This window comes from Oryctolagus cuniculus, chromosome 8, assembly GCF_051225735.1.
Source record: "Oryctolagus cuniculus isolate XC-2025 breed Fujian yellow rabbit chromosome 8, ASM5122573v1, whole genome shotgun sequence".
Taxonomy (NCBI): Eukaryota; Metazoa; Chordata; class Mammalia; order Lagomorpha; family Leporidae; genus Oryctolagus; species Oryctolagus cuniculus.
In genome coordinates, this window is record NC_142874.1 from 41,026,197 (window position 1) to 41,045,269 (window position 19,073).

Sequence of the window (19,073 nt, forward strand, 5' to 3'; positions counted from 1 at the left end):
AGAATCTGTTTTAAAAACCAAAATTTGGGGCTGGTATGGTAGTACAGCAGGTTAAGCTGCCGCCTGCAACACCAGCATCCCATAGGAGCGTCAGTTCAAGAGCCAGCTGCTCTGCTTCTGATCCAGCTCCCTGCTTAATGTGCCTGGGAAAGCAGTGGAAGATGGACAAAGTGCTTGGGCCCCTGCATCCACAAGGAAAACCCAAAGGAAGCTCCTGGCTCCTGGCTTTGGCCTGGCCCAGCCCAGGCCACTGTGGCTATTTGGGGAGTGAGCCAGTAGATGGAAGATCTCTCTGTTTAACTCTGACTTTCAAATAAATAAATATATCTTTTTTATAAAAAGCATAGAAGTGAAATGAACTGGGAATTCTGTACAGCAGTTATGTCACTTGGGACATCTGAGTCCCCTGTGGGAGTGCCTGGTTTGAGTCCTGGCTTCTGTGCTTCTGACCCGACTTCCTGCCCCTGCATAGCCTGGGAGGTGGCAGGTGATGGCTCAAGTATTTGGGTCTTTGCCGGCCATGTGGGTGATTCAGATTGAGTTCCAGGCTCCTGGCTTCAGCCTGGCCCTGACCTGGCCCTTGTTGCCATTTGGGGAGTGAACCAGTACATGGAAGATCTCCCTTCCCTCTCCTCTTACCTTCTCCCTCTCCGCCTTTAAAAAAAAAAAAAAGTGAGAGAATTTAGCCCAACAGTCTGCGCAGTTTCTCTAAAAGCATTCAGTCTTAACAGCACAGACCTTAAGGTTAGATAAACACAGCAGAAAGCGGCTGCTACGAGAATGAAAATGTTAGCTGAGCTCCTGACAGTCTCAGCAAGCCTGGGGAGAACACACGTGGGCATAGGGTCTGCTGAGGAGGAGGCTTAGGTCAGCCCCCTCATTGTTTATCTGGGACTCCTAAAGGGACACATTGGAGCTAGGCTAAATCAGAAATAGACCAGACCTTCAGAGAATGAAATCCAGCTTCAAATAAGATCACTCCCTAATCGGGTTAAAGCAATCTGTTCTTCCTCTGATCACCTAAGTGAAGCTAAAGAAATTATCTCAGGATGAAGATAATAACATCATTTAGGGCATCTACAGTTTTCCATAAACAATGACGTTCAGCCGGACATCAACAGGTACATCAAGAGACAGAACTGAGAGGAAGAAAGTGAGTAATAGACCCAGAGCGAACAGGGACTTTAGAATCACTGGAATCAACATGAAAAAAGTGAAGAATATTGGAGTCTGTAAAAAAACAACAAAGGAAACAATAGAGCTGAAAAATACAATAGTTGAAATGAAAAATGGGGTTAATGAGTTTGATGCAAATTAGGTACAGCTGAAGAGAGTTCAGAAGAAAATATCTAAACTAAAAGAAGGGGGTGTCCAACAGGAGTGGAAAAGACAGAGAAGGCTCTAAGAGGTATCAGGAACAAAGTACAGAAGGATCTTGAGTTTATAACTGGAGTCTCAGCCGGGGAGAAGGGAGCACAGGCAGCAGACACGGTATTTGAAGATAGCTGTTGAGGACTTTCTAAAACTGGCTAAAACCACCAGCCTGTAGCTTCAAAATCTGCAGACCCCAAGCAGAATAAATCCAAGGAAGACCACATGTAGGCATAAACTATAACAAACCTTCTGAAGACAAAACACAAAGAGGACAATCTGAGCTCCCTATTACCCTCAAAGTAGCTACAGAAAGTGACTCAGTGGCAGCTAGGGAACACGCCAATATTGACTTTAATATGCTGAAAAAAATATGTAAGTGTAATTCTTGTTTTAAAAAGATTTATTTATTTATTTGAAAGGCAGAGTTACGAGAGGTAGAGACAGAGAGAGAGGTCTTCCATCTGCTGGTTCACTCCCCAGATGGCTGCAACGGCTGGAGCTGAGCCGATCCAAAGCCAGGAGCCAGGAGCTTCTTCAGGGACTCCCATGCGGGTACAGGGGCCCAAGGTCTTGGGCCATCTTCTACTGCTTTCCCAGGCATAGCAGAGAGCTGGGTCAGAAGTGGAGCAGCCAGGACTCAAACCGTCACCTGTATGGGATGCTGGCACTCCAGGCGGCAGCTTTACCCACTATGCCACAGCACTGATCCCAGTGTCACTCTATATAGAAGCATTTGAGACAAGGGAAAACCATTTCAAATGGAAGCACAGCAACCCACAAAAGCATGAAGAGCAGTGAACGAAGGAATATATAGGTAAAAGGAGGCGCCTATTGCACGTATAGCGCTACAATAAAGCCATACAGGTTTAAAACCTGTGTAGGTAGAAAAATATCCTACAATAGTGTAATCCTACAAGAGAACACTGACGTTAAACTAGTGAAAGGTCTTACATCATCTGAGAGGTGGGAAAGTACTACTTCGTTAAACAATGATTACATGTTCTAATCTCTGTAGCAACCAGCAACAGCTTACTAAAAGCATGTTACTAACAAGCTGACAGGAGTGAGGAAGTGGAGAGACAAACACATTTTACTGAAACCAAAAACACATATGACTGATTCAAAATAAGTAAAAAAAAAAAAAAAAAACACACACACACACACACAGAATACCTAAAAATAAAAAATTGGCAAGTTGATTTAAATCAAAATATATCTGAAAATAGCATTAAAAATAAATGGATTGGCCAGTGCCATGGTTCAATAGGCTAATCCTCTGCCTTACTGCGCCGGCACACCGGGTTCTAGTCCCGGTCGGGGCGCTGGATTCTGTCCCAGTTGCCCCTCTTCCAGGCCAGCTCTCTGCTATGGCCCGGGAGTGCAGTGGAGGATGGCCCAAGTCCTTGGGCCCTGCACCCGCATGGGAGACTAGGATAAGCACCTGGCTCCTGGCTTCGGATCAGCACAATGCGCCGGCTGCAGCGTGCTGGCCGCGGTGGCCATTGGAGGGTGAACCAACAGCAAAAGGAAGACCTTTCTCTCTGTCTCTCTCTCTCTTACTGTCCACTCTGCCTGTCAAAAATAAATAAATAAATAGATTAAATATTTTGACTAAGTGACAAAAATTGATAGAGTGCATAAAGCAAAGCTCTAACTCTCCAAGAGATCTACCAGTATAGACATGGAAAAAGTTAGACCATGCAAACTCTTAAACAGATGTAAGGAGGTGCTAATATCACTTTAAAAAAGATTTTTTAAGAATTACTACTAGAGATAAATAGGGACATTTTATAATGTTATTGAGTCAATCTACCAGGAAGATATAACAATTCTCATTTTTATGTTCCTAATAACATTGATCCAAAAATATATAAGGCAAGGGTTGGCATATCCATAAGAAGAAATAGACAAGTTCACCAACAGGGTGGAGATGTTAACACATTTCTCTCAGAAACCAATGTGAAAAGTAGACAAAAGCAAACAAAATGCAAAAATGTCCAGGAAGGGCATGAGAGATTTGAAGCACAAAATTCACAGACTTGATCTAATTGAAAATTTCCAAACACAAACAATAGCAAGTTAGACTTCAAAAAAAAGTTCACACAGTTATTTTATCAAAGATCCACACTGGGCCACAAAACTTTTAAAAATTTAAAAATTTAAGAATTTTAAAACTTTTATGTAAACAAATCATGTAGATTATGTCTTTGACCACAATCGAATTAAATAAGGAATGAAGAAGAAAAAAAATGTGGATAATTCTCCAACATTAGATGTTACACAATGCACTGATAAATAACCCATCAGTCAATGACATAATCTTGGAATTGTAAAGTGCTTTAACTGAATTATAATGAAAATATCACATAACAAAATATGAAGGATGTAAGCAGGGCCACACTTAGAAGGAAATGCATGGCCTTAAAAATGATTAGTTTAGGGGCCAATGCTGTGGTGCCAATATCCCATATGGACGCCAGTTTGAATCCCAGCTGTTCCACTTCCAATCCAGCTCCCTGGTAATGCTCCTGGAAAAGCAGTGGAAGATGGCCCAAGTACTTGGACCCCTGCACCCATGCGGGAGACCCAGATGAAGTTCCTGGCTCCTGGCTCCAGATCAGCCCAGCTCTGGCCATTTGGGGAGTGAAGCAGTGGATGGAAGACCTTTCTCTCCCTGTCTCTGCCTCTCTCTGTAAACTCTGCTTTTTAAATACACACACACACATACATGCATAAATATTTAGAAGAACAAAAATAAAACAAAAACCCTGAATATGTTGAAAAAGAAGAAAGACTGAAAAATAATGATCCATCTAGCTCAGGAGTTAGAAAAATATTATCAAATTAAACATAAGCAAAGTACAAGGAAAGAATTAATAAGGAAAAGAGAAGAAAACAAAGAATTAGAAAATAACTAAGCAAAAAAAAAATAAGAAAGAAGGAAAGAAAGAAAGAAAGAAAGAAAGAAAGAAAGAAAGAAAGAAAGAAAGAAAGAAAGAAACTAAGCAACAGAAAAAAAATAAGCAAAGTCAATGCTGACCAAGGGGAAAAGGGACATTGTTCTAGATTCTACAGACATTAGAACAATAAGGTAATATCATGAATATCTTCATGTCACTACTTTTTAAACTGCGGATAAAATAAAGCACTTCCTAGGAAAAACACTTGATTTACCAGGAAGATGATACTGTGCACAGAGCAGAAAGGACAGTCGGCTTACTGAGTGGTTCTGAGCCAACAGAGATCCATATGGAAGACTTACTCTCTCGTCTTCATCTCTACCACGTGTCAATTACAACCACCCCAGCCGGATGGACAATCTAGAATGTGCAAAAGGAAAACTCTTACGTGCTCAGAAGATAACACAGGAGACTCTCTGTATGACAGAAGGTATGCCAGGATTTCTTAAGCAAGACATGAAAATCACTAACCATAAGAGAAAACATTCTGAAAACGAGGCAACGATAAAGAATTTCTGTGTATCACAGGATACCACTTGGAGAGGGTGAAAAGGCAAGCCACGGATTGAGAGAAGAGATGTGCAGGAAGCATTTCCAACAAAGGACTCATTCAGAGTGAATAAAGAAGGCCTTTAAGTTACTGAGAAAAAAAAAAAAAAACCTATATAAAAAAATGGGCAAGAGGCTTAGCACGCACGTCCTCAGAGAGGCTCCAGACGGCCAACATTTCTCTCTTTCTCTTTCTCTCCCCCTCTGCCTATGCCTCTCTGTAACTTTGCCTTTCAATAAACCTTTAAAAAAAAGATTGTACATTATTCAGTTGTCATTACCGCATCTCTGCCATAGTGTGGATGATTCTCACAAAATAATATTAATCAAAAGAGGCCAGACACAAAATAATACCGATTAAATGGTTTGAATCCTAATAAGTTCCAAAGGAAACCATCTCACACCCATTAGATGGCTACTATTAAAAACAAAAAACAGGCCGGTGCCGCGGCTCACTAGGCTAATCCTCCGCCTTGCGGCGCCGGCACACCGGGTTCTAGTCCCGGTCGGGGCGCCAGATTCTGTCCTGGTTGCTCCTCTTCCAGGCCAGCTCTCTGCTGTGGCCAGGGAGTGCAGTGGAGGATGGCTCAAGTGCTTGGGCCCTGCACCCACATGGGAGACCAGGAGAAGCACCTGGCTCCTGCTGTCGGATCAGCGCGGTGCGCCGGCCGCAGCGCGCCGGCCGCGGCCGCCATTGGAGGGTGAATCAATGGCAAAGGAAGACCTTTCTCTCTGTCTCTCTCTCTCACTGTCCACTCTGCATGTCAAAAAAAAAAAAAAAAAAAAAAAAAAAAAAAAAAAAACCACCAACATCAAAAAAAAAAAAAAAAAAAAACAGAAAAAACATTAAACACCAGGAAACAAGTGCTGGGGAGGATACGGTGACATTGGACCCCTAGCACGCTGTTGGTGGCAATGAGGAATAGGGTGGCTGCTGGGGAATATAGGACAGTTGCTCAAAACAGCAAAGTCAGAATTACTACGTGATTCAACCGGTCCACTTCTGGGGATAGCCACAACAGAACTGAAAGCGGGGTTCTCAGGGGTGTTTGCACCCTCACACTCCTTGCAACATTTTTCACAATAGTCCATGGGTGGGAGCAACTCATGTGTCCCCGATGGATACAGGGACAGACAAAACGCTGTCCACAGACAATGGACTACTATTCTGTCTTAACTAGAAAGGTGCTTTCTGACACACGCTACATAATAGCATAGATAAACCTTGAAGACATTACACACAGTGAGATAATGGTCCAGTTACCCAACACACACATGCAGATATGGTGTGATTCCACTCGTATGAGACACCCAGAGCCGTCGAATTCAGAGCCAGAAAGTAGGCTGGTGGCTGCCAGGAGCCAGGGGGAGGCGAACAAGGAGGTATTGTTCAATGGTTATGGGGTTTAATTCTGCAAGATGAGACAAGGGCTGAGGATGGGTTGCACAACTGTGGGAATATACTAACACTGCTGAACTCTTCACTTGAAAAGGGTTAAGATAGAAAATTTTATGTTGTATATTTCACCATAATTTTAAAAATTTTTTAAAATATGCAAATGAAACCAAAACGATGGTGGTGATTGGTTTCGGTACAGGGGTTCTCTTTGGCGAGGGTCCGGAGTGTGCTATTCCCTGACCGGGGATCTGCTACTCCCAATGGGAATGTGAACCTCTGCTCCTCTGAGAACTGATCACACCGAATCCCTGGACTCGTGTTCTCTTGCACGGGCTTCAACCAAATCAAAAACAAAGCTTCCTTTCCGGGGTAAGTAAGGGCTGAGCTTTTGGTAAGATGGTTAAGACACAGCTAGGAATGCTAAGCTTGGATTGGAGCCCTAGCACCATTCCAGATTCCAGCTTCTTGCTAACGTGTGCCCTGGGAACAGCAGGTGATGGCCTGGTACGCTGGTCCCAGTGGGAGACTAGAATTAAGCCTTGGCTGCCAGCTTTGGCCTGGTGCAGCCCTGGCTGTTGTGCGCATTTGAGGAGTGAGACAGTGGATGGGAGATCAGTCTGTCTGTCTCTCAAATAAATAAGATAAAGAAACAAACATTTTAAAAAATGTCAGACTAGAACACTCATAAATAGCCTTGGATTTGGGAGGAAATGAGTGGATATCTACTCGGTATCAGAATATATCATAAAAATATTAAAAGTGTGGCTACTGTTGCAGACATAATCAAATGGGTAAAAACAGAATCTAAAAAGTCAACCCATGTAATAAATAAGAGTTTAACATGTGATCCAAGAGTCATTTCAAATCAAAGAGGGAATTGATGAAAATCCACATATGATATTGAGCAACTAGAGAATCATTTGAATTCAAGGAGCTAGTTCCCTACCATATGCCTTATACCCAAAAGGGATTCTGGTAGAGCAGACATACATTTTTTAAAGGACTATAAACATATGCGAATAATCATGTGAGAGTTATGACATCTTTACTCACAGTCCTCCCAAAATAGTAATACATTTGACCTCATTACAAATAAATACTTTTGGGGCAGGTGATGTGGTACAGTGGGTTAAGCTGCTGGCATCCCATATGGGCACTGGTTCGAGTCTCAGCTGCTCCACTTCTGATCCAGCTCCCTGCTAACGGCCTGGGAAAGCAGTGGAGGATGTTCCAAGTCCTTGGGCCTCTGCACCCAGGTGGGAGACCCAGAAGCAGCTCCTAGCTTCAGCCTGGCCCAGCACCAGCCATTGTGGCCATTTGGGGAGTGAATCAGCAGATGGACAACTCTCTCTCTCTCTCTATGTGACTCTGCCTTTCAAATAAATAAATTTTTAAAAATAAAAACTTAAGCTGTAATAAAGACACATGTCCATAAATGTTAAAAATACTTTTTTATACTACAAAACAGACAGAAAATCATATATTTCCAAACCAGGTGGCAGTGGAAAGTTTGTCTTTCTAATCCGTAAAGAGTTTTTGCAAGTGAAAAATCAAAGTGGCAGCACCCTTTGAGAAAAACAAACCATGGACTTGACTGATTCCCAGAGAGAGAACTGGGAAGGGTAGGCAGGTGCATTTCCCCTTCTGACCTCACCAGGTCTGCCATTTTCAATTGGCAGAGTCCATTGCTTACATGTAACTGTGCTTATATCCGATCCTTGGCACCCAGCCTGCTGAGCTGCTGGGCATGACTGGAAGTGCACCAGAGTGGGTGAACAGGAGAGGCCCCGCATGGCAGTGTGCTGTGGCTGCCTGGCCTTCAGCACCCTGTTCACACGGCAGCTTGGGAAAAGGCCAGCATTTCATTGTCACCCAATTTCCACGTGAACAAGGATTTGTTTGCAGAAAATGGTGATGCAAAGAATGGTTAGCCTTTTGTCTCTGAACCCTGAGTGAAATACATGTCCAAAGATGCTGTTCTCTATTTGTATGTTACTGGATCAAGTTCTATGTAAATTATTAAGATGTAGCCATTTAATACTCAAAAGAGTTTAATAGTGTGTCCCAATCAACCTCAGTGTTGTCGTTAGCATATTACATTCTGCAAATGCCATTCTGTTGTGTCCCATTCCAATTTGTAATGAATATGTCTAAGGCACCCGGTAGAAAACTGGCAGATTACTCCAGTTCCACCCTTTCCCTATGATGTGGAAATGATAAATCTTTATAGAAAAAGAACTTGGCTCTTTTATTGAGGAAAGAATGGCTCAATTTGTGTTGGGAAGAATTGCATTCATTCATATTAATAATGCTCATTTTTCCTCTGGCCACACCATTTTCCTCACGAACCAGACTACCTCTACCATTCGCGAGGGCTCTAGTTTATCACAGATGTTTGAAATATTTAAAACAAGCCTACGCAGGTTGTAAGGAGGAAGAGAAGGGAGATGTGACTGGAAAGTAATGTTCGTATTTCACTCACGGGGCTTAAGACTAGCCACCTGATCAAGTGTGGATAGATGTCCTCAGCACAGACTTGACCAGCTGGCTGATGTATTCTGAAAAAGACACACTCTTAGAATGAAAAGAGCAAAATGGAACAATTACAGAATGATAACCCAATATTCAGTTTTCATTCTCTTTAGTGTCATTTCTTTCAAAAGGAAATATTTAATTGGCCCCAAATGAATTATCTTTGCTTTTTTTTTGTTTTTTGTTTTTTTGTTTTTTTTGTTGTTGTTGTTGTTGTTTTTTTTTTTTTTTTTTTAGGATGTAATACTTCAAACCTAGTGTCTCTTGTCAACTGGAACTGGAATCTCTGTGTAACTTTGTAAATGACAAACAATTTTCAAATCTTAAAAATAAAATAGGAAATGGTCAAAAAGCATATAAAATTTACTCAATATAGAAAAAATTGAAAATTCAAATAAAAGCTACTAGGCAAATGGGTTCATCAGATTGGCAATATTTAAGTAGAATCCCAGAGCCCAGGGCGGGCAAGCACACGAGGCAATGGCCACTCCCCTTCTCCATTGCTGAGACTGTACATTGCAAGGCAGAATAAACATTTGCATCAGAATTAAAAAAAAAAAAAAACTTTGATCCAGCAATTTAATTTCTAAAAATTTACCTTTAAGGAAATAATCAGCCAACTACCCAAAAGATGTCCATTGCAATGTAGTTTATAATAGTGAAATATTAGAAAAAAATTTTATATCAGAGTTGGCAAACTATGATATGCACATAAAGTAGGTCACTAAGTCATGATGATACATGGTTACATTTATTATCCTGCAGAGATAGGCTGATAATGCCTTGGCTTAAATCTATCAACAGGCCAGCACCTCGGCTCACTAGGCTAATCCTCCGCCTTCAGTGCGGGCACACTGGGTTCTAGTCCCGGTTGGGACATCGGTTCTGTCCTGGTTGCTCCTCTTCCAGTCCAGCTCTCTGCTGTGGCCCAGGAGTGCAGTGGAGGTTGGCCCAAGTGCTTGGGCCCTGCACTCGCATGGGAGACCAGGAGGAAGCACCTGGCTCCTGGCTTCGGATCAGCTTAGTGCGCCGGCCGCAGCAGCCATCTGGGGGGTGAACCAACGGAAGGAAGACCTTTTTCTCTGTCTCTCTCTCTCACTAACTCTGCCTGTCAAAAAAAAACTAATTAAAAATTAAAATTAAAAAAAATCTATCAACGGACATATACATACACACTGTTACAGGCCGACTGGTGTCCTCTAAAAATTCATGAATTCATAATTGAAGCATTCACCCCCAGTATCTCAGAATTTGGAGAAAGGGCCTTTGAAGAGGTGATTAAGTGGCAATGAAGTCATTGGGCAGGCCCCAATCTAGCAAGACCAGAGACCTATCAGAAGAAGAAATTTGGATGCAGACGACATAGAGAGAGAGAGGACCACATGAAGATGTGGGGAGAAGACGGCCGCCGGTCAGCCAAGGCGGAAGGCCGGGCAAGAAACCGCACTGCCGCCAGCTTGGCCTGAGCCTCCAGGGCTGTGAGCACGCAGACCCCTGTGGTCCCAGCTGCCCAGTTGGTGGTGTTTGGTTATAGCAGCCTGAGCAGACGGACATCCACATAACAGTCACTAAATTCCAACAGTGGTTATCACAGGGTGGCAGAATCCAGCTTTTAAATACTTTTCCTAATGTTTGCATGTTTGTCAATGTGTAGTATGTCATTTTCATGATAAGAAAAATACTGGGGCTGGTGTTGTGGCATGGCATGTTAAACCATGGCTTGCATGCGCACCGGTTCGAGTCCCAGCTGCCCCACTTCCCATCCAGCTTCCTGCTAATGCACCTGGGAAGGCAATGGAAGATGGCCCAAGTGCTAGGCCCCTGCCACACACATATGGGAGACCCAGATGGAGTTCCAGGCTCACGGCTTCAGCCTGGCCCAACCCTGGCCATTGTGGCCATTTGGGAAGTGAACCAGCGGATGTAAGATCTCTCTCTCTTAGTTTGTCATCAAGTAAATAAAGACATCTTAACAAAAATAAGACCCATGTTAGTCTCTTGAAAATATAGCGATCTGGGACCGGTGCTGTGGTGCAGTGGGTTAAAGCCCCAGCCTGCAGTACCGGCATCCCATATGGGTGCCAGTTCCAGTCCTGGCTGCTCCACTTCCTATCCAGCTCTCTGCTATGGCCTGGGAAAGCAGTGGTAGATGGCCCAAGTCCTTGGGCCCCTGTACCCACGTGGGAGACCTGGAGGAAGCTCCTGACTCCAGTCATTGCGGTCATTTGGGGAGTGAACCAGGGGATGGAAGACCTCTCTCTCTCTCTCTCTCTCTCTCTCTCTCTCTCTAGCTCTACTTCTCTCTGTAACTCTATCTTTCAAAATAAATAAAATAATTCTTAAAAAAAATAGAGCGACCTGTCTTCTTGACTGTGTGAATGAACATGTCATCAAACCAGTCGGGGGACAGCCACCTGTCTGTTTACTCACAAGCAACTCTTTCACATTGCTGTGCACCTCCTCCTCTGTGGGTTTGTCCTCCTCACCCCCAGGGCAAACAGCAAATCAGACTGAGAACGACTGGAAGCTGGCAGTGGGCTGCGGTGCGGAGTCTCAGCTGAATTCACAATGAGTGACAGCCAACAGGACCACTGCAGGGGTGGGGGGTGCTGGCATTTAGTCTAGCAGTTAAGACACATCTTCACATCTCATATTGGAGGACCTAGGCTCCACTCCCGGCTCCAGCTTCCTGCTAATGCAGACGCCGGCAGGCGACAATGATGGCTCAGGTAATCGGGTTCTTTCCACCCACGTGGGAGACCTGCATCGAGTTCTGGCTCCTGACTCTGGCCCTGGCCTGGCCTCTGCTCATCATCGTGGGCATCTGTGGAAGTGAACCGGGGATGGAAATGTGTTTTCTTTTTCTCCCTCTCTCTCTCTAAAATGAAATAAAATAATTAGAAACAGAAAGGATCGTCACAGGAACCGCCAATGCTGCAGAAGATTCAGATATTTCTCTTAGATGGAAATGCTTGCCTTCTCCCAGCAGCTGGGGCTGTACCCAGCTCAAATGGCCCCCGCTGGCCTAGGGGTCCCCAACACCCCGCCTGTTGGTTCTGGGCTGGTGCTGTGTGGTTCACTATCAGCCCTCGCCTGGGGTGTAAGAGCTTGGAGCCACGCCTCCTCCTTGCAGACCCTGGTGGCGCAGGGAGGCAGGGGGAGAGCTGGTTGCCCCAAATTTTAGGGGAGATGGGTGTTCCACCAAGGACAAGTGCTCCAGAGTCTGCATCTGTCAGCCTTCTGCAGAGAAACAGCGCCGACAGTACGTGCACACACATACGCACAGAGTCACGCCGTGTTTAACGCCAGCAATGTGTCCTGAATAAATGTGTCATTAAGCAATCCTGTCACGGTGCAATGAACACAGAGTATTTTCACAGCCCGGTGTTTGTGACCTGTCCGTGGCTGTCCTGTGGCACATGCCTGGCGCTTGCTTGATATACACACACAGATCATCCACAGAACGTGGAAGTGGGTATCTACAGAGAGAGCATGCCGTGGCTTCAAACTTTTTGGGCTGTTGAACTCATCACGCACGACTTTAAACCCCAAAGTCATAAGTTAATTGCACTAAGTGGGTAGACTCTTACCCCAAGTGTGGTGTTCAGGAGGTGGGCCTAGAGGCGGGCCCCCATGTCCCTGGGGACGTGCCCTCACAAGGTAGTTCTCCAGAGAGGACTGGTATGAAGTCCTGAGTCAGGCCCAGCTGCTCTCTCTGCCTCCCAGCTCATGATGTGATTGGTCCACTGCCAGCCTCACCGTACACAACACCAAGAGGGGATGCCTGGAACCTGGACTTGACCCAAATAAACCTTTTCTCTTCATGAAGTCAGTTGCCCTGGGCATTTCACTGTAGTAGCAAAAAGCTGACTACTGCAAATGGATTACAAGGCATTGGCCCTCATAACTGTTGGAGGCAGTCCAGGCTCAAAATGGGCAGGCTGGGGACCCAGGAAGAGGGACCCAGTGCAGCTGGGACTGGCAGAATTTCCCTCTTCTCTGGAAAGATCAGTCTTTGTTCTCTTAAGGTGAGGCCCATCTGTGTGATACAGAGTAAGCTGCTTTACTCAAAGTTCACCAGTGTAAATGTTGGTATTATCCACAAAGCACCTTCACAGAACCATCCAGAATGGGAATTTGACCCAAAGCTGGGCACTGTAGCCCAGCCAAGTTGGCGTGCAGAATGAGTCATTGCACAGATAGAACGTTCTACTGCAAGTCCGAAATGTTCCATCTTGCCCATGATCACTCTCACCACTCTCGCAAGTCCTACAGGGAGAGACATAGTTTTCCTGTTAATCAGCAGCTAGGACGCAGTAACTCAGTTCAAAGAAGGAGGCGGGCAGAGAAGAAAGGACACGCAGATCCGTGCCCCAAAAGCGACCCCTTCTGAGAATCACAGCACTGATCCGGGAGGGCTGAACACATCACTTAAAGAAGACCTTGAATAACTGGACATCTGGAGCTTCCTTGAGTGGCTCCTGCTGGTATAGACATCTCAGTGCACCAGACACTCTTTATAAGGGGACAAAACGTGATAGAATTCCCGACTTTAACTCTGTGGGAAAAAAAATCCTACACGGAGGATCTCTGTGAGACCTCAGAGGAAAGAAAGGGTCATCAAAGAAGGAGACACTCTTCTCTGAAGGGAGAGAACATCCTCTTTGCTTATGGCTGTGCCCAAATACCAACAGAGTCCATGGTCACAAAAGGCCTCCATAGCCCTGGCAGCCCACGACAGGAGCCTCGGATGATCACTGACATCATAAAAAAAACAGTGTTAATTGTTAAAGGAACAACAGTAGTCACTGTGCACTTGCTCCCCAGGTTGGACTTCTGTCCCTATTGAATTGCAATACGAGAATCAACTGCAAATTCTCTCCCCAAACTGTACTCTGTATGTTGTGTGTGAGCATGGGGGCAAATTGTTGAAATTTATGATTAGCATAGAGTTGGTCCTCTGTATATAAAGTCATACTAAAAATCATCCATAATGAAGAAGGAGATGGGAGAGGGAATGGGAGGTGGGATGGGGGAAGCGTTGGGGGGATGGGGGAAAGAACCAACCACTGTATTCCTAAAGTTGTATCTATGTAAAAATGCATTCATTAAATAAAAATAATTCCCTACTTTAAATGGGGACAGTTTTGAGAATTGGCAATACCTAGAGTGTTGGCCTGAAAACTTCGAAAATGGGCTCCAGGACCCACCTGCAAACAACTGCATGCTACGACCCCTAGCGCACACCTGGGCACACACCCAGACAGCATGACCGGGGAGCACACAGGCCAGCCGGCTCTCCCCCTGCCGACTCCCGTTGTGGGCAGGGCCCCTCCAACTAATCTGGAAGTTTGATAACAAGCCAAGGTCATGGTTATGTAACTCTGAAAGTCTAAACTTGGGAACACACACACACGCACACACACACATTAGCAAACAAGAGCCTAGGTAAAAAGAAAAAAACCACAGCAGTGGATCCCATGTCCCTATCTTATAGCCCTGTAAAGCAATTATGATGTGTTCTCTGTTACAGCTCCCCATCTCCCCGGCTGCCCAGATGGTCTTATCATCAACGTAATCGAACTGCTTCTCGGGGTTCTTCAGATGCTGTCCCCGGCGTGTGAATAAGCAGGAAAGATGTTGTACATGTCTTGGCATTTCTTTCTTATGGTGCATCTCCCAGCCCCGAGGAGTGAAGACGATGCCCTCCCGGGAGCCTGCATGTTCCCCGGGGTCAAAGGCCCCGGGATCTCACTGGGTGGAGGAAGCAGCACCTTCCCAAGGCCAGCGAGCACACACTGAGAGGGAAGGACCGAGACCCGAGAGACACGGCCCTGGGCTCTGTGCTCCTGTGTTCCCGGCCACTTCACTCTGCGGAGAGCTGCAGGGCCCGGTGGGCCAACAGGCGGGCAGGCAGCTTTCCCAGGTGGCGCAGAGAGCAGGGAAAGGGGACACTCTTCCCAGGGAGAGGAGGAAGCCTGGGCCTCTTGCTAATCCCTGTGAGAAATGTTCTCCGGGGAGAGCCAGGGCAGGAGGCCAGGAGCCAGGGCCCTGTGCTCCCCGTGGGAGAACCAATGCCACTCAGTGGGAGAGGGCCGGGGCCAGGGCCGGAGGCAGCCAGGAACCAGGAGGGGTCCTGACCCTGGCAGCATTCCTGCCCCCCCCCCCAGCCCTGGGCAACCGCGCACGCCACTGCCATTCCCACCCAGCTGGCTCCAGGCTCTGCTGCCCTGGGCTTCTGCTTGTCTGACTTCTGCAGGCACAGGCAGGTGGCTCAGCTCAGTGCTCATTGCTGCCTTTGGCCTGGACGAGACAAATCAGATGGTGGAGGGAGATGCTCACAAAGCTAAATGTCCAGCTGCCCCCTTAGCCTCCTGGGGGAACATTCCAAGACCCCAGACAATGCCAGAAGCTGTAGATCATACCAGATCCTGTGTATGAGGGCACTTCAAAAAGTTTGCTAGAAATGTGCTTTATGGGGACAGCGCTGTGGTGTAGCAGGTTAAGTTGCCGCTTGCAGTGCCTGCATCCCATATGGGCGCCGGTTCAAGTCCTGGCTGCTCCACTTCTGATCCAGCTCTCTGCTATGACCTGAGAAAGTAGTAGAAGGTGGCTCAAGTCCTTGGTCCCCTGCACCTGTGTGGGAGACCCGGAAAAAGCTCCTGGTTCCTGGCTTCGGATCGGCGCAGCTCCGGCCGTTGTGGCCAGTTGGGGAGTGAACCATCAGGTGGAAGACCTCTCCCTCTCTCTCTCTCTGCATCTCCTCTCTGTGTAACTCTTTCAAATAAATAAATAAATAAATCTTTAAAAAAAAAAAAGAAAGAAAGAAAGGAAAAGGAAAAGGAAAGGAACCACCTCCGAGGTGTCAGTGCCTTCTGGTGCTTGCTGAACCCTCCACAGCCGTCTTAGCTCAGCCTGGTGCTGCTGCGCTCCTCGCCTCTCGCTCACTCTAAGTGGGGCCGTGGGCAGGGTGCCCCGGAGCCCTGGCTTCCATCTGAGACATCGCCTGGACTGAGCCTTGGTTGTGCAACCGCAGGCCTCTCCAAGCTGCCCTGCCTTTCTCATCAGGCTGTGCTAGGTGTTGCACACCGCGGAGCACGTCCCCACACTCAGTGACGCGTTGTTGTCACGGAGTGAGAGGCGTGGCCGGGGCAGCCCTCACACAGCCTCGTCACCAGAGGGCCTTAAGCAGTGCCAGCTCACTTGCGCGCAGGTCTGGATGCCGAAGGTCTGAAATCAAGGCGCTGGCGTGGTTGGTTTCCTCTGAGGCCTTGGGCGGAGGTGCACCTGCTCCAGCCTCCTCTCTTGCTTTCTGGCAGGGCTGGCGTTCCCTGGCCCGCAGCTGTGTCCCCCAGCCTCTGCCTTGGTTCTCCCTGTCTCTGTCTCACACACCGTCTTCTTACGGGGACAGCAGTCAGACTGGATGAGGGCTCCCCCTCCCCAACTCCAGCACGACCTCATCTTAACTAAGTCCATCTACAGTGATCCTATTTCCAAATAAAGTCACGCTCCAAGGTCCTGGGGCTCAGGACTTCACGGAGTCTTCCTGTGGGGACACGATGGACTCATAACACCCAGCTAGGGGTTTGTCTGTCCTTGCAATCTCTAATTGCTTCATGATTTTTCTGCTACCAACCAACTCAGCCCTGTGTCCGGGGTACACCATCACCCAAGGCGGACTCAGTGGCTGTCACCTCGCCACCGCCATGGCGGATCCTATCCATCTGCCCAACACACCCCTCTGGAGAGGAAAGCACTGCTCCTCCGGCCACTCCCGCCACAGAGGGCTGCCCTCACCCTCGCCCCCTGCCACGTCTTCACCACCACTCCAGCCTCTGCCCATCACATCTGGAGTGACAGGAGACAGCACCACGGGAAGCAAATGGCACTGACCCCATACACAGGCAGTGAGCCCGTGATACAGCGAAATCGCTCTGCCAGCCTCCTAGGGAAGTGCAGGCTTGCAAGGCAGCTGCTCTTCACACACCCACTAAGCTGCCACACACTCACACTCACACACACTCACACACACATGCACTCAAACACACGCACTCACACACTAACTCACACACTAAGCTGCCACACACACCCATACATACACGAACACACACACTCACACGCACTAACACACACATACACTCACACACACTAACACACACAAATGCACTAACACACACTAACACACACATATGTACTCACACACTAACACACACAATAAGCTGCCACACACACTAACACACACAAGCACTCACACACACACTCACACACACTAACACACACACACTAAGCTGCCATACACACACACACTAACACACACACACACTAAGCTGCCACACACACACATGCACTCACACACTAGGCTGCCACACACACATGCACTCACACACACTAACACACACACATGCACTCGCACACACTAACACACACACATGCACTCGCACCTGCTTTTCTAGCCACCTGAAGATATTGGCCAGTGGCCTGTCCTGCATACAAGAAAAACTCGCTTTTGCAAATTCCTGTTCTCCCTGGTTGTAACGTGTCAGTTCCCCTCCCCCACCCCCACTCCCATTTTGCTTTCTTTTCCACACGGAATCTTATTCTAGAAGCACCAGGGGAGTTCACTCCCTAAAGAAAGCCTACAACCTGTCGTGTTGTCAGCGGGATAAAGTGATCACTCACGGTGGTGTTTAGGTTTCGTAGTCGGCAATGGGTTTGCTGGCTGGAGATGAGTGTGATCCCAGGCCCAGCTCTGCGGCTTAGAGCCTGGGGCAGGGCCTGCAGAGGACAGGCGCATTCAGATACGGACTTCTGCCCGCGGCAGGGCCTGTCTTACAGGATCTCTGGGTACCTGGGATTCAGCGTCTTTCCTCCGTGAGCCCACAGAGCCAGGATCATGGCGGGGTGTCCCAGCTGGCCCCAACCACAGAGGTTGGGGACTTGGAGACACCCCTTTACCCCAACAGGCTGTGCCTCAACCCGCCTCAGGAGACGCTGGCCTCAGGAGTCGAATTCCAGAGCCCAGAGGAATCCACCTGACTGCCCCACGCCCCTGGCTGGGAGTGAAGGGGCGAGCGGAAGGCAAGTTCTAGCCCTCCGTTTGGCACCCAGTTGAATTAGACTCTCAGATAACAAGAAGTAATTTCTTAACTCCTGTAGTTTTTAAATTTTTTTCAGCTGTATAGTCAGTAGTGTTAAGTGTATTCATAGAGCAATTTTTTAATTTATTTTTTAAAGATTTATTTTATTTATTTGAAAGAGTTACAGAGAGAGGTAGAGACAGAGAGAGAGGTCTTCCATCCGCTGGATCACTCCCCAGATGGCCGCAACGGCAGGAGCTGTGCCAATCTGAAGCCAGGAACCAGGAGTGTCTTCCTGGTCTCCCACGTGGGTGCAGGGGCCCAAGGACTTGGGCCATCTTCTACTGCTTGCCCAGACCACAGCAGAGAGCTGGATCGGAAGAGGAGCAGCCAGGACTAGAACCGGCACCTATATGGGATGCCAGCACTGCAGGCCAGGACGTTAACCCACTGCACCACAGTGCCAGACCCTCATATAGCAATTTTTGAAATAAGTATGTGCTAGTCAATATTTGACACATATGGGGATCTTTTAAAAGTTTACACAAAATGTATATTATGAAAAAACTATACGCAGATGCAAAAATGTGTTTGCACCAAATAAACTTATCTTTTAAAAAAGAGAAGATTTTTTTAAGGCAGAGAAAGGGAGACATAGAGGGAGATCTTCCATTCACTGGTTCAATCCCCCAGATGGCCACAGCAGCCAGGGCCAGGCAAGGCCAAAGCCAGGAACCTTGAAACTCCATCTGGGTCTCTCACCGGGGTACAGGGGTCCTAGTACGTGTGCCATCTTCCATTGCTTTCCCAGGCGCAATAGCAGGGAAGTGGAGCAGCCAGAACTTGAACAGCACTCGTAAGGGTGCCGGCACTGCCAGCTGCGGCTTAACCCCCTGTGCCCTGATGCAGGCCCCCAACTTTTCTTTTAATTCTGCTTTTCCACAAACTTTTTGAAGTCCCCCCCATGTGGGTGAACTTGGTATTTGTGGGTTCCACATCCTCTGATTCAATGAACCGCAGATCCAAACTTTAAACCAATTACATCTGTACTGAACGTGTCCACACTGTGATTTGTGTCAGAATTCCCTAAACAATGCAACACTATTTACATAACATTTGCATTGCATTACGTATTGCATGTGATCCAGAGATGACAAAGTCAGCGGAAGGATGGGCGGAGAT

The 19,073-nt window shown here is 47.0% G+C and overlaps 1 pseudogene; it reads left to right on the forward strand.

Moving 5' to 3' along the window:
- The first annotated feature begins 4,699 nt into the window (after positions 1-4,699).
- LOC127483232 (protein kish-A-like) lies at positions 4,700-8,169 on the forward strand (annotated as a pseudogene).
- Positions 8,170-19,073: the final 10,904 nt, after the last annotated feature.